The sequence below is a fragment of the Pan troglodytes genome, chromosome 1 (assembly GCF_028858775.2).
Source record: "Pan troglodytes isolate AG18354 chromosome 1, NHGRI_mPanTro3-v2.0_pri, whole genome shotgun sequence".
NCBI lineage: Eukaryota > Metazoa > Chordata > Mammalia > Primates > Hominidae > Pan > Pan troglodytes.
This window is the reverse complement of record NC_072398.2, coordinates 161754748-161771367: the sequence shown is the minus strand read 5'-3', so window position 1 is coordinate 161771367 and position 16620 is coordinate 161754748. Positions and strand designations below refer to the sequence as shown.

At 36.7% G+C, this 16620-nt stretch overlaps 2 long non-coding RNA genes across 2 annotated transcripts in view; one reads left to right on the top strand and one right to left on the bottom strand.

Moving 5' to 3' along the window:
* Positions 1–16620, top strand: part of LOC104001190 (uncharacterized) — a 412866-nt gene that overhangs the window by 168253 nt on the left and 227993 nt on the right. The window lies entirely within an intron of this gene.
* LOC129143951 (uncharacterized) overlaps positions 1–16620 on the bottom strand; it is a 34072-nt gene that overhangs the window by 8740 nt on the left and 8712 nt on the right. The window contains exon 3 of the long non-coding RNA XR_008547943.1: positions 16463–16502. This is a non-coding gene — a long non-coding RNA (uncharacterized LOC129143951). The remainder of the gene's footprint in view (positions 1–16462; positions 16503–16620) is intronic.

The window sequence follows — 16620 nt, the reverse complement described above, 5'->3', positions numbered from 1 at the left end:
GAACTGTGATTACCCCAGAATCTGGTAATATGCAGCTTATTGATGACCCTGACAAATGCAGCCTGAGGGAGTAGAGGGAACAAACCTGCTAGAAGCAAGTTTATGAGTGACTAGAGAGTAAATAGACAAAGGAATATAGTCAATTCATATAATAAGGCTGTTGGGCTAATTAATTTTTGAATTTCCTTTCATTTTTAATTTTTATTATTTAAAAAATCACATTGATTTTATGTACGCCAATATTTGCATGTGTTGCCAATTCAGAGCATTTGAGTTCAACCTAATATTCTGAGTACTGAATTATAAGGAACGCACTTTATTTTTCCTTTGAGAATTCAGAAGGCACTTTAACTTTTTTGGAGGCTCAGGGACACTTTTAGTCTTATCAGTTATCATTGTGCTGCAGAGCTGATTAAGTGTCAGTTAATAGAATTCTGGGTAAAAGCTTATTGGATATATAGTCTCACCTTGTCTTTTGCTTCATCCTTTCCTGTGTCACGTGGATCCTATCATTGACTCATCCATCTATTTATCCATCCATCCATCCATTCATCCATATATCCACCCATTTATCCATCCATCTATCGTTCACTTATTCATCAAGCATTGGAAATACTAGTATCTCAGAGCATCCTCTGTCCTTTTGCTGGAGACATAGATAGGGAGTCTCTCCTGACTCATAGAAGTCTCCCAAAGCAGGTTGCACAGAACAGGCCCTGGAGGTAAGCAGGTGCAGAGCTATTCAAAGAAGAGAAAATATATGAAGAAAATCTGAGGCATTGTAGTCAGAAGACTATTTTAGTCATAAACCCAGAGTGAACCTTAGGTTGAAACCATAAACATTGTGCTAAGCATCAGATTCAAAAAGAGGCTTTGGAGAAACTTAGGTGTACTGTCCATCCAGCCTGACTCAGCAAAAGAATTTAGGGTGAAGTCTTTATGTGGGGGGTGTTAACAGCCCACTTTTATGTTAGGAAAGTTTAAGAAAAAGATGCAGGACTGATAGCAAAAGGTAGTATGCAGTACCAGAATAAAACATGACTAAGCAATGAAGACCTTTCTATGATAAAGATATGATTAAGACATAGAGGAACAAATGCTGTCTTTCCTTTTCCTTTTTTTTTTTTGAGACAGAGTCTGGCTCTGTGCAGTGGCATGATCTTGGCTCACTGCAACCTCCATCCCCCTGGTTCAAGCAATTCTACTGTCTCAGCCTCCTGAGTAGCTGTGATTACAGGCACATACTACCACGCCCTGTGAGATTTTGTATTTTTAGTAGAGACAGGGTTTCGCCATGTTGGCCAGGCTGGTCTCAAACTCCTGACCTCAAGTGATCTGCCTGCCTCGGCCTCCCAAAGTGCTGGGATTACAGGCATGAGCCACTGCGTCTGGCATTTCCTTTCTCTTTATTCCTTCTTTTTCTATTCTCCTTCCCTTGCTGAGTCTATTCTTTTTGCTCACACAGCACACACAAAAAAAAATGTGATACAATCCATGGTGATGAAATTCGGAATAAAAAACACATTACTTTTTTAAAGCACATTATTGAGTTTAATCTAAATTAAAAAACCTCTTTTCATTTAACTTCATTTTTAAGTTATATATCTAATTTTTTTTCTCAAAGACAGTTATTTTCCAGAAGTGACATTCTTGATACTTTCTCAATGGGTAGAAAACATTGCATTATATGATATTTTAAGTGCAACTTTCAGCACAGCAACATGGATGAGCACAATCAATCCAAGAAAGATAGCAAACTAGAAAAATGGTCTGCAATTTTTTTACTCTTTGATACTTCAGCAGGTCAAGGGAAATAATAATTTGGCTTTATGTGTAGGGGTTCAGAATCAAAGCCACTGAAGCAGAACAAAGCCAGGCGATCAGAAGGAGATGCCTGTGGCTCCTACAGGAAGAAACTTTCTCTGCCAAAGAAAGAGGATCCTGACACTCACACCTGCCCCTCTATCAGACACTTAAGACAACTGGAGCAGTGGAACGGATGTGCCTAGAGATATCAAATAGATGTACTTGATAGGGGGAGCATAGAGCAGGTTGGCTTCAAGTTTTTGAGGAAAATAAGTTGCTGCAATTAATGGAATTGAGAAGGCTCATTATGTGGGACACTCCTTAGAGGATGTGGATCTTCATGAGAGAATTCTCTGCCAGAGCCTTAAGGATTTTTACCTTGCTCAAGAAGATTCTAAGTCTTGAAATTGATTTCTCTTCTAAAATAGGTTAGGCTTTCCCTCTTGCCTTGAAAAAAGATGTTTCTAGTAGTTATAACAGAGAGAAAGAGAAAAAGACAAATATCTTCAACCCCAGGGCCTGTTTCTGAATTAAAAAGGAGTAGCTATGTTTTACTGATGGATCTTAAGACTAATTACTAAAGGGTAAGATGGCCTAAACTCTAGAGTGTTTTCACTCTTCCCTGTGGCCAGAATCCAATAATGTAGATATATATACCAAAGGACAGGAATGTCAATCACTTTGAAAAAGACATGACCACCTACCAAGTGCACAGTCTGGAAACATTCTCCCCTCTCTGGCATGATCCTATTGAGTGCAGAATAGTATCCTTGAACCCAGCGTTTCATCTCAACATTGTAAAATAGCATTTCTGAGCTCAGTTACCCTCAGCTAAAACACTCTGATAATTCCTACTGAGTTTACAGTGTGGTGAAAAGATGAAATAGCATCCACATAACTATAGTTAAACTGTAACTTGCTATAAACTTTTATTAATCTAACTCTACTGTTGACCACTAAGTTGCTCAAGGGTAAGGATAATTATCACTGAATCCCCAGTACCTGGCATATTTTAAATATCAAATAAATACTACTTAAAGTGAAATGTGAAAAATTATTTGTATGATTACTCTTCTTCTTACACATTTTTTTTTTGTGGTCCTATGTCCTCATGTCCCTGCTGGTTCCTAGTACCTGCTGAACTAGTCTATCTCTACCACCCCTAATCCCGCAAATATTGTACTCTAGAGCTTGTGCTACCCAATCTGTTAGCCACTACCACATGTACATACAGAGCCCTTGAAATGCTGCTAGTGCAACTGAGAAACCAAAATTTTAACTTTAATTAAATTAAATTTTAAAACTGGCCCTACATTCAGTTATGGAGAACTTTTAAATGTATTTGAAACATCATAGATACATGCATCAACTTTTTCTCTACATATTATAAAAACTAAATGCAGATCAATTATTTCTGATGAAAATTTAGCATCCTAGTTATGCTATAATTCTAAAGAAAACATGAAAAAAGCATGTAAAAATTACAGTAATTAAACATTTTATAATGTAAAATCAATTTTATAATGATTACATGTTAAAATGATATTAGTTTGAATATATTAGGTTAAAATATATTATTAAAATTAATTTCATCAACTCTCTTTTGCATGTTAAAATGATATTAGTTTGAATATATTAGGTTAAAAATATATTATTAAAATTAATTTCATCAACTCTTTTTTGCATTTTGTTTACATTTCTAAATGTGGCTGCTAGAAAACTAAAAATTGCATACGTTTCTTATATTTTTATTGAACTTTGCTTCTTAAGAGAATCTCCACTGATGGCTACCTTGTGCTCTTCTTTCAATCAATACCCTGAACTTGAAACTCAATTTGAGACTATTTGAAGTAAGGACAATGATGATGATGAAGATCACTGTAACAACAAAGATAGTGCCTTGAATTTATTACTTACATGGCATTCTAGAGTTTACAAAGCAATCTTACCTAGATCATTATATTAAACATTACAATTCCCTGTGAGGTACTATAAAATTTATTGAAGCTCAGAAGAGTCAAGAGACTTATCCTGTTATTGTGCTCATTTCTGGCAGGGCTTTTATTGGAACCCACATGTCCTGGTCCTAAAGGGACTTTTCTACCCATCTCACTAGCCTTTCACTTTTGTATTGTCTGTGATTTCATTGAAGATATGCCATGTTGATTATAATAGTGTGTTAAGCTTAATTACACACACTTGTAAAACATCTATTGAGATCAATCATTGTACCATGCCAAATAGTGACCAATGGTTAGAATTGATAGCTAGCCCATTGTTGGATCATATTTGGAATGACTTCCTTTTTTCCCACAAATCAACAGCAACAAAGCTCAAGTCCTAGCACTAAAATTTTTCATAAGTCTCTGGAGTGAATCTTTCATAAGTCTCTTGAGTGAATCTTTCATAACTCTCTGGAGTGAATCTTTCATTCAAGTGCTGTCAGAGCACCTAAATGACAGAGACCAGGAATTTCCTCCAGCTTACATGGCCATACATTCATCCTGCATGGCCATAAATGTAGCTGCCTGCTAGTGAATGATTGTCTGTGTTACAAAATTGAGTCTGAAACTTGTTTATGTGACTTGTTAATGTGTGGAAATTGCTAAGGGAAGTACAAAGATGTAGAGTCTTCTTGAGAGCCTTTCTGTATCATCTTTAGAAATAATTTGATGACCATATTCTGTAGCCAGCATCTCACAAACTGGCAAGAATGAAAAAGGAAAAGAATTGCTATAAAGTAGGGCAACATATGATCAAAGCAGATTCCTTTAACTTGTGTCCAAGACCTCCCATGTGTTGGGAGATTTCATCATCTCATTTAATTTAAACATAAAATCGTCCCTTAAGAGAGATATTATTACCATTTTATAACTAGAGGCCAAGAGTGGAAAGTAGGAAGGGGTTCAGTCTTACACCTATTGCTATGGTTTGATATCTTTATTTTTCCTTCTGTCTAGAAAGCTACCATTATGGTTCATTGCAATAAACACTAGGCTTTGAATCAGAATTCAATCCAAAATAGAGGCACTATACTTAGGATTATCAACACTCAAGATTCAGAAAGATTCAGAATGCTTAAGATTTAAATTCAGGCACAATATTCAATCTCTATCCAACATCATTGTACACTTTTTTCATTCATTCATTTATTCATTCATTCAACAAATGGTTGCTGATTGCCATAACCTATGTTAAATTATTGGATGTGATGAAGATAAATGAGATGCATCTGGAAAAGTACTTTATAAAACAACAAATACTTCAAAGTGTTTTTTCTATTTTTCACTAGTAATGATGGAATAGTCTGTGGTCGAGTGCAGAAATACTATTACCTGTTCCTGGAGGCAAAGATTAAAGGAATAGACACCTTCCTCAGCCAGAATGACCCAGGCCAGGAGCCACAGTGTCAACTTGGAAAATTTCTCCTTCCTCATCTCCACATCATGTCTGCAGCCTTAACTGCTTGACACCTGACAACTACTCTTATCTCCATTGTGTTGTTTTGTTTTGTGTCATGATCTTTTTGAATGCGCAATCGTAATGATCTCTTAACTTGTTTATTGACCCCAAACTTCACCTGCTTTCCACACTGCTGCCAGAGTCAGGACCCCTTAGTGTGGGCTCAAAGGTGATGATTTGTATCTCTAGCTGCTGTAAACCCCACCCACTCACCCCTGCATTCCAGATACGCTCAGACACTTTCCCAAACAAGTCAGATTGATTGAAATCTCCATGCCCTGATCATGTGTCTGCCTGTACTCAGAATGCCCTTTCTCTGGTTCTTCACCTAATGAGCTCTTACTGATCTTTCAAAAGTTATCTCATCAGCCACTTTTAGCTTTTATTTCCAAATCCCTTACCTCCAACACTTAGGTTAAATTGACCAACCTCTCATCCTTCTTTATTATCCTTAAATAAGTATAAAATATGATGTTACTATAGCACTACCAATAAATACTTAGCTGCAGTTTTTAATTTACACAAGAGGCTCACCCTCCGAACTGTACGCTCCTTGGGATAGAGCGCTGTGTGTTATTCATCCCTAATGCTTGGCATGAAGCAGGCACTCAGTCCATGTTTACTGAAAAAGTGAATTAATAATTATCTTGTTACTGCCTAAAATCTTTCAGTGGATGTCCGTTTTATATGAAATAAAGTCTGAACTCATTTCAAAGCGATACCAGGCCCTTCCTCCCAAGGTTCTTGCATAATATAGAGTCTCATCTCTTGCTGTGTCCACACAGTTATTCAAAATCCTATTATACTAAAATATAAGCAATTCTCCCAATGAGCCTTAGGGTTTCAGGCTTCCAGGCCTTGACTCATCTAAGTTCACAGTTGAATTATTTCAGGGTCTGGTTAGTCATGCTGTCCCTGCACTAAGGGCCAGATGAGAAAGGGCTTGTGGGAGCTCTTTGTTACCTACAGATCTAAAGAGAGTGGGTGTGCTGAAATGTAGGCCAACCTTTAAAAAGAGAAACCTAAAATGTTTCTGGACCATTTTATATACCCTAGGTCTTGCCAATTCTGTCTCTTTCCAGCTGAAGTTCTCTAAAGCTTCCCTGCCCTCTACTCTCATACCCTACTTGGTGCTCAGGTCTTTTTCTGTGGATGCAAATGACTCTAGCTGTTTTCTAGCCCTGCCTATATTTGCATCACAAGGTTCTAACTGGAATCTTAGGATGCAAGTGTCACCCACTTTTATCACCCCATCTTGACTACTTTCCTGTCTTCATGACTACTTGATGGAAGCAGTATAGATAGGCCACTTTATTCCCCATTAAATGTGTGGGTGCTTGGAAATGAGAAGGTGTGCTTTCCAAGAGAAGAGATCGAGTGAGCTTTCTGCAAATCCCTTATAGCTAGTGAGTTCATTTGACGTTCCCTGCGCTGTGCAGGCTAAAGCTGGCACATAGCAGTACCAGCATTTCCTCTGCTGCTAGCATGCAATTAAAAGCTTTGTAAAGCATTTGGGAATATTTAGTTATGGGAAAAAATTACAAAAATGAAGGTTGCTTTTGTCTTTGTTCTTTAATCTAAGGTAGCTTGTTTCCCACCTTCATTTGGTAATCTTTCTTTCAAGTATTTATTGATCCCTAAGAAGCCTGAGTTGGACATTCAGACAGGGAGATTTTGTTTTTCAGATTGGGAAATCTCTAATTATTGTATCAGCTGCAAGTGGAGCAATGGCTATTCATTATCCCATTTCTCTTTTCTGTTCTCTGATATTATCTGGTAGATCAGTAACAGGCTGCAGTTTTAGGTGAACTTAATTTCTAGCTGACTCTGCCTTTCCGAACCCCTCTTCACCTGCCCCTTTCTCTGAGCCAATTGTGGCAAAGTCAGAGGCTATGTAAGAAGCTCTATGTTTATCATGTGATGGGCTTAGGATTGTGTAATAAATAGGCCCAGTGTCTGGTGTGCCAATAGATACACATTTGGTTAAGATCAAGTAGATTCCAAGTCACAGTTTTCTCTGCTCCCTGACCCCTACAGCATGTTGACACTTACTTCCAGAGGACAAGGCAGGCCTGTTCCATTTGCCTGATAAGACAATGATGTTTCCTGAAACCAACACGGCTGTGAAACCTGTGCAGCTCTTACCAGGTGATTATTTTCCTCTCTTTGATGTCTCCTTGATTTTCTACCAAAGGCTGTAAGATACATGACATTGTCCTGAGACCAACAACTAGATTATATTAGCTAACAGCCCTTCACACTGCCACACAGGCCAGATTTGACATTCTTGTCTCCATGTTCCCCAAGCAAAGGTGCTGACATCTGCCCAAACCGTGCCAGGGCTTGCATGTTGACTAGACTCAGTGTCACAGAGCCAGGCCCTGTCTCCTTTAATTCTAATTTCTTTCCTCAACTCATTGTCCTTGTTGCCAAGGCTTAAGCCTTGGCATATGCCATATAGTGCATATGCCATATAGTGAGGCCACTCCAGTTATGATAGGTATCACCTCAGAATAGTCATCTATTTTTTTCCATGGACAAATATATTCCTTTTTATATGTCATTTTCATGTTTAGTATTAAAAATACTAGCAGAGTGTTCCTCAAATTTGAAGACTTGAACATATTTATAACTGTGTTCAAAAATACTTTGAATTCTACTCATTATTTATTATCTTGTTGATTATTTTGTTGAAAAGACTAAGAGGCTACATATATATATTTATACATATGTAATTAAGTACATATACATATTTAAGACATACAGTACACAAATATATATAACATAAATATAATATATTTATACTATAATATTACCAATACAGGTAAGAACCTTCATTTTCACAAGTTTTTAGTAAAGGAGAAGAACATAATTCAGTGTTAAATACAAAGTAATATTATTTCATAAAAATTTTGGCTATTTCTTCAATTAAAAGACTATAATATTGAAAGCCTGACTTCAACACAGTATATATGAAATATAAAGTACAGCCAAAAATGTTCCAGTAATTCAAAGAAAAGAAAGCAATAGGACTAGCCTTTGCTTTACCACAGGAGACACAGACAAAATTTGTAGCGATGCTTAATTATACCCTTTGCATCAACTCAGCCTAGATTACATAATGAGAATGATGCTCCCAACAGACAGACTATTTCATCTGGAAATAATAGTCTTCTATTCCACTACGTAAGAGGTATATCAGCTACCTGCTTATCTAGAAGGGCAAAGATTACCTCCATTTGCCAGTAGTCATAGGCCCACTACATTCTAAAAAATCAGATTGGAATTTTTTAAAGAACACTTTAGGTTTCAGTTGTTATCCTGGATAGTACATTATGTGTCATTTGGTGCAACAAAAAGATGACACTGTTCCCAAAACACACCTGAAATGGAGTTAATAAGGGAAGATGTTCAAAGTCATTATTTAATAACATGCTCCCTGGTAAAATGACTAAACACACACACACATGCTTTTCTTGAAGTATAATTAGCCTTTTTAGACTACAATATCAGAGATGTTGTGTGGATGTAAGACACTGAACTTCTCTGAATCTCAGTTTCTACGTCTGTAATAAGGGGATTATAATGCCCATTTATTCACATAGCTATTATGCCAGTGGAGAACATATTAAAACCTCATAATGGCCTTTATAGGGCTACTAATAAGAATGTGACAGATAACAATCATTAAATAACTTTTATCTACTTCCCTATTCTCTTGCATATGAAATTTGAAGGGCTCTTGACAGTAGTTCTTTCTACAAGCAGACAGTGTCCCAAGGACAAGTCTGGTTTTGGTGGACATACCGCTCTATTAACTTAGTCATCTAAATTAATCCTCCAGCCTGAATTGGCTTAAAACAATCTTGGCTGCTTTCACATTAGCTAATATGTTATATTATGCTATAATAATAATAATAATAATAATAATAATGGTTTTCATCTATTGATAATTGTGCATTATCTCTATACCTAAAAGCGTTCCCAAAAGGTGAAAATTTATTCCCTTCATTTTGCAAATGAAAACTTTTAGGCACCATTAGATTAGAAGGCATATCCAAGCCTCTACCACTAGCACATGCCAAAGCTGGTAACCAAGCAGCTGTGCTGGCACTCAAGCATGGGCATTTCCATGACACCCCATGGCCTCTCTTTTGTTTTCTCATCTATCTACCTCAGCAGTCTATGAGACAGAACCTGCATTATATTCATGCTATTATCTTTACTGCAAGATGCAATTCCAAGTATAGAGTAAATCCTAAATAATTTCATGAAGGAAGAAAGTATTATTCAGCTCACCTAATCATGTCATTCATTTAAGCTTAATACATACCTTCAAAGATATTACAATAGGCCTATAAAATTCTCATTAGAAAACTATAATCCCAACAAGAAAGATTATTGTAGTTATAGCTACCTAAAATAAGTTCTAGGTTGTTCTCCTCAAGGAACTTGCAATATATTGGGAGACTCCATATGTATAATACTAAAGTATTCCAAAACTGAATATATTAAGCTAAGAGTGATGTGAAATGCTTTGGTTATGCATTGGATTCTGCTTTGGCTGATCAGAAAAGTACCCACAGGGAGGTGATATCTGACTTGGACTTTAAATGATGAGCAGAATTTCAGTAGGTGACCATAGGACAAATGGCATTTTGAGCAGGGAGAGATGTATTAGCAAAACCAAAAGAGTAATTTGTATGCATGACAATTGTACTTAGAGCTAATTTAGGCTGAATCACAGACCTTCAAAAACTCCAGAAATGACTTAAGTTTGCTTCATTGAAAGCCAAACTAACCACAAAACTGAGCATTTATAATTCATGTTTAAGAGTAAGAAACAGTGGCTAACTTTTATCAAAAAGTTTACCTTTATCTCTGTCCTAGCGAGGCATGGCAGGGAAGAATCAGCTATTATCTTTGACTTGTATAGAACTAGCTGAGTGTGAATTAAATGAAAGAAGCAGTAAAAGATGAGCCCAAGGAGAAGGAAAGGAGCAAGATCAAAGAAATCCTTGAAGTGTTAATTGCAATCATTGAAAAAGAGGTAACAAGAAGCTGAGAGTAAGATGATCTTCTATAAATAGCATTTGAATGCACAATATTGGAAGGTCAGCAGATGGGACTCTTAAGAGGTAAAAATTACATATAAATTCAGACTAAGAAATAAGACTGTGATAAATTCAGAGAAACACGACATCAGATGAATTCAGAATTAAGAGAGAAATTTTTACTTTGTGGGTTAAACCAGTTATGTAGAAAGAATATGGCTAAAACCAGCTCTCTGCAAAAGTAACTAAAGAATAAAATGGTTCCCCAAAGCAAGGAGAAAGGACAATTTGTAGAAACAGAATCATAAGACCAGGATGTGGTCCTAGGAAGGCAGGCCATAGTAAGGAAAATGTATGAACTCTGGTATAAAGTATGTTGAATTTTGCATATTCTCTGTAGGTAGCTCTTACTGACTGTGTTACCTTAGACAAGTCACTTCACTTCTCTGAACATCCATTACTGCATCTGTATAGTTGCTGTAGTTACACCTGAGGAGGCAGCATCCAGAGCGAGACTGCCTGGGTTCAGTTTCAAGCTCTATGATTTACCATCTGTGAACCCTGAGCGAGGCAATTAATCACCTTGTGTCATTTTTTTTCATCTGTAAAATGTAAATGATTTCCTATATGTCACATCATTCATAAAAATCATTTCCAGGGGGTGAAAGTCAAAACTATAAAGCCTTTTGAAAGCAATATGGAATATCATCATTATAAACTCAAGAATGAGTAGGATTTTTTTCAACAAGAAACATAGGCTATAAATCACAAAGAGAAAAATTGATAAATTTGACTGCGTTAAAATTAATTACAAAGGATACAGTGAACAGAAAAAAGCCATAAAATGGGAGAAGATATCAGCAATTCATAGAAAACATGAAATCCTGTATTGCTATTCAGGATAAAGTAAAAAAAAAAGAAAACCTTAGGGAAGAAAGAAGTTATTAACACATTCAAAATAATGGTTCAGTAAGATGGGACAGGAGAGGAAGGTGATGTGTGTTTTATTTCTTAAGAGGGATAGTGAATACTTAGGTGTTCATTTTATCATTATTCACATTTTATACATTCTTCTGTGAAGAGTACTCATTTCTCAGTGTATATTTAAAAATGCAGATTGTAATAAGTACCTACTTCATAAGGTTGTTGTGAGAAGAGGTAAGCGAGTTCCTTATGCCTGCAACATAGTAGGTATTTAAAAGTGTTAACTGTTATTATATTAAGACATTAATAACATTGTAGAAACTTAATAGAAGGTAGCTATTATTTTTAAGCTATTGTCTCATGAAAGAATATGTTAACAGAGAGAAAGTGGTCTGCATTCCACCAGAATACAAGAAAACCATCCAAGGGAAGGCCTGAAACTCACTTGGCATGTTTGACCCAACAGTGGAGGTGTTTATCACAGTATTAAAGGTCTATTATGCTGGCCTTAACAATACCCCTTGTGGTCATGTCAAGTTCACATAATGACCCTATAGTTTCTCATATGGCTGTTCTCAGAAGAACAGAATGTGTAAATCAAATATTCTGCTCCTTTAGTGAGTTTTATCTCATTTTGTTTATTAATAGAAAAACATTTTTCTCTCAGTCTCTTGTGAGTAGAAGTCTTAGCTTCCTCACTTCAGAGAGCATCAATCAGAGTGTGTTTCTAGACTGATGAAGCAGAGGACTTCGGTCATGATCCAGCCTCAGGATAAAGCTTTGCCTGATCAGCCCAGCAGGCCCATCTCTGATCAGTCTCTAACTACAAAAAAATTGAAGAAAAAAAGTTTTGATAAGAGATTATGTTTAGGGTTCTTGTTAATGATATATGTCATCTCTAGAGATCATTTCAGTGTACTAGAGTGGCCACCAGGCATTCTTTCTTGTGAAGAGCTCTCAAGTATTACTCAGAGAATGTAAGTGAGTTAACCACATAATGTAAGCAAGTTACATGCGTTGAGTGCACATGACCTAATGAGAACGATGCTCCCAAAAGACTATTTCATCTAGTCATAATATTCTAGATTGTTAGAAATACTCTTATAGATTATTAACCACAGGAAAAGGGAAGGCCTGTGATAGCAAGTGGGTCCTGAAATGACGGAAAAGCACTAATCACCAAACCAAAGAAAGGAGTAGTTTTTTCATATGATCCTTTTAGAAAGACATAAAATATCAGGAGAAAAGCCACAGCTATTATAAGAAGAGAATGAACACTAGGCTTGGACCAGAAATGCAAGAGAGAGAAGATTGCCTAGAGAGCATAGTACTTGCTCTGTGTACAACTTAGAGCATGAAACATGGAGTAAATCTACCTACTTCTGGGCTTTAGGTTTAGAAATAAACAAGTGATCAGAGGAACTACACATTTAGGTATCATTTGTACATGAATGGGATTACAGAATCCGGATTTGAATATCTATGCTCATATGTTGGTCAGTATTATAAAAAATGTGAAGTAATCCCCAAGGAAAGTGATACAGTTTATGTAAACAGATACTGTAGTAAAGCAAGAAACATTGTGTTTTCTGACCATAATATGATAGTAGTTGAAATTTATTTCAAAAGCTGGAAAATTTGACAGAGATAAATACAAGGAGATCAAATTCCCATTAGAACAGATAAATTGTTCTTAATAGCAAGCAGGTTGATAAATAGGAAAGAAGATTCTCTCTCCATTCAAAATATCCAGGAGTGGTAATACTTGGTGATAAATGATGTAAAAAAAACTTGCAGAAGTAATAAGCCCCAAACTCTAAACATTTAAGCAGAAATTATGGGGGTCCTCCCATTAATTTTAATTATGAAGAAATTGGAGTGAAAGTTATACACAGCACCAAAAGTAAATGAGGCAAGTATGATAACTCCAAGTTGATGAGGAAAGAGAGAAGATGATAGATAGATAGATAGATAGATAGATAGATAGATAGATACATAGATACATAGATACATAGATACATAGATAGATGTACAGATACTAACAGAACCTTCATAGGGCATACAAGAGAACAAACATACAAAGAACATGTTAAAAAATAATGGATTAGAGAACAGTTTATTTTGGAATAGTTTTAGAAGACAAAGCACAAAGAAAGAATCATTTACTCATTCCTTCATTGTTAGATAGTCATTTTACAAAAGCAGGATGAATCCACACCCAAATTTGCTTTGGATGTCAAGACCGATGGTGAACACACACACACACACACACACACACACACACACACACACCAAGAGAATATGAATAGATTTATTACTTATATAATAAGGTTTTTTAGAGAGAGCAAGGTAGACTTCCCAAGCTGGCCCACAATTGGCTTCACAGAACAAGAAAAGGAGACTGGCTTGGAGTTTTAAATTGTGGTTAGGCTTGGGGCTGGGGCAAAGATCTTGATTTGAATCTTTTACCTGCATCAAAGGAGAGAGCAGCTGAGCTTCCTAATTAGTTTTCCCAGATATTTGGGAGAGGGTGATGGGCCCTAGATGTGCAGCATGGAATGAAGCTGATATATTTTTCTGACTGCAACAGGAAGGTATTGGAGCATTGGGAGATTTTGAGCAATCAGAATATGATCTGATTTACATGTTTAAAAGCTGAATTCCTTTGCTTCTGTATTGAGAATAAATGGAGGGAACAAGATTAAAAGCAGAGACATTAACTGGAAGGATTCTGAAGCAATCCAGGTTGTTTTTACTTGGCAAGTAGCAATGAAGGTGGTAGCAAGAGGTTAAATTTAAAATATATTTTAAGAATAAAACTGACTTGACTTGGTGATAGATTGCATTTAAAGTATGGGGGAAAAAAAGGAGCATAGAATGATTCCTAAGTGTAAGCTTTGGTCAAGTAGGTGAATGGTGGTTCCATTTAATGAAATGGAGAAGACGGCAGTTGGAAGAAACAGGAGAAGTTGTGTTGGGACATGTTAAGTTTCAGATACCAGTGAGACATCTAAGTGGGGAAGTCAGTTACGTATTTTGGTATACCAGAGGCAATACACTAAGAATTCCATACATTTTAATGTCATCATTGGGTAAAGACCAATCAAAAATTATGATTTGTCAATACATGTAAAAAACACAATGTTTTCTCATGTGTGTAAGTTGTTTGAATGTCTTCTTTTGAGAAGTGTTGGTTCATGTCCTTTGCCCATTTTTAACTTTTTTATTATTATTCTTATTTTTTTTGAGACAGAGTCTCACTCTGTTGCCCAGGCTGGAGTGCAGTGGTGTGATCTCGGCTCACTGCAAGCTCTGCCTCCCAGGTTCACGCCATTCTCCTACCTCAGCCTCCTGAGTAGCTGGGACTACAGGTGCCCGCCACCACACCCAGCTAATTTTTTGTATTTTTAGTAGAGATGGGGTTTCACGTGTTAGCCAGGATGGTCTTGATCTCCTGACCTCATGATCTGCCTGCCTCAGCCTCCCAAAGTGCTGGGATTGCAGGTGTATTATTATTATTATTATTATTATTATTTTGAGATGGAGTCTCACTCTGTCACCAGGCTGGAGTGCAGTGGTGCAATCTCGGCCCACTGCAACCTCTGACTCCCTAGTTCTATCTATTCTCCTGCCTCAGCCTCCCGAGTAGCTGGGATTACAGGCATGTGCCACCAGGCCCAGCTAATTTTTATATTTTTAGTAGAGGTGGGGTTTCACTATGTTGGCCAGGATGGTCTCAGTCTCCTGACCTCTTGATCCATCTGCCTCGGCCTCCCAAAGTGCTGGGATTACAGGTGTGAGCCAACACGCCCAGCCAAGGTTATTTATTTTTTGCTTGTTGATTTAAGTTCCTTATAGATTCTGGGTATTAGACATTTGTCAGATGCATAGTTTGTAAATATTTTCGGCTTTTCTGTAGGCTATCTGTTTATTGTGTTGATAATTTCTTTTGCTGTACAGAACATCTTTAGTTGGCCCCACTTATCAATTTTTGTTTTTGTTGCAGTTGCTTTTGAGGACTTAGTCAAAGATTCTTTGCCAAGCCCAGTGTTGAGGAGGGTGTTTTCTAGGTTTTCTTTTAGGATTTTTATAGTTTGAGTCATATGTTTAAATCTTTAATTCATCTTGAGTTAATTTTTGTAAATGGTGAAAGGTAAGGGTCTAATGCTTATTATCACTAATCAACAGAGAAATGCAAATCAACCACAATGAGATACCATCTCATACCAGTCAGAATGGTTATTATTAAAAAGTAAAAAACAACAGATGCTGGTGAGGATGTGGAAAAAAGAGAACACTTATACATTGTTAGTGGGAATGTAAATTAGTTCAGCCACTGTGGAAAGCAATTTGGAGATTTCTCAAATAACTTAACGCAGCAATCTCATTACTGGGTATATACCCAAAAGAAAATAGATCATTACACCAGAAAGATGCCTGCTCCTAAATTTCTTGTCACACTATTCACAATAGCAAAGACTAGGTACCCATCAATGGGGAATTGGATAAAGAAAATGTGGCACATATTAGTATATATTATAGAGTACTACACAACCATAAGAAAAGAATGAAATCATGTCCTTTGCAGCAACATAGACGGAGCTGCAGGCCATATCCTAAGTGAATTAAAAAAGGAACAGAAAACCAAATACTGCATGTTCTCACTTATAAGTGAGAGCTAAACATTGAGCACACATGGACATTAACAGGAACAATAGACACTACAGACTGCTAGAGGCGGGAGGCAGGGATGACATGGGTTGAAAAACTACCTATTGGGTACTATGCTCACTACCTTGATGCGATATACCCATGTGGCAAACCTGCACATATACCCCTTGTATCTAAAACTAAAGTTGAAATTAAAAACAAAAAAGTCAGGTACTTTAATTTACTTCAGCAACAGTAATCAACAAACATCATGAATTTGTTCAAAAGAAAGAATTCCTAGGATGAAGCTAAAATCCCTACTCAGGTTCATTAGCCAATAAGTGGAGGAAAAGCCCCTGTGATGCCACTCGATCTGATTGAGATCATTTCTGAGTTCTCTCAAACATCTGAGAACGGCTTTGAGCCAACTCTTGGCTGCACTTTTAATGGCATGTGGGTCAAAGATGTAATGACCAGCATGATGAAACAAGAGATGTCAATAATAGTATTCGAACAAAGGAAAAGAGAGAAGATTTTATAAAGTAGAGGCAAGAAGGCTTACTTACCATTGACTACATCATTTGGGGGTGGCATCTTGTTCACAGTCTGGCAAGACAACAGAAGACAAGATGCTAAAGTTAACAGATAGCACAAACTTAAGGTAAGTGCATATAAATGTTAACAGAATACACTAGGAAGAATTTAGATTTTTTTGTTGGTGAAA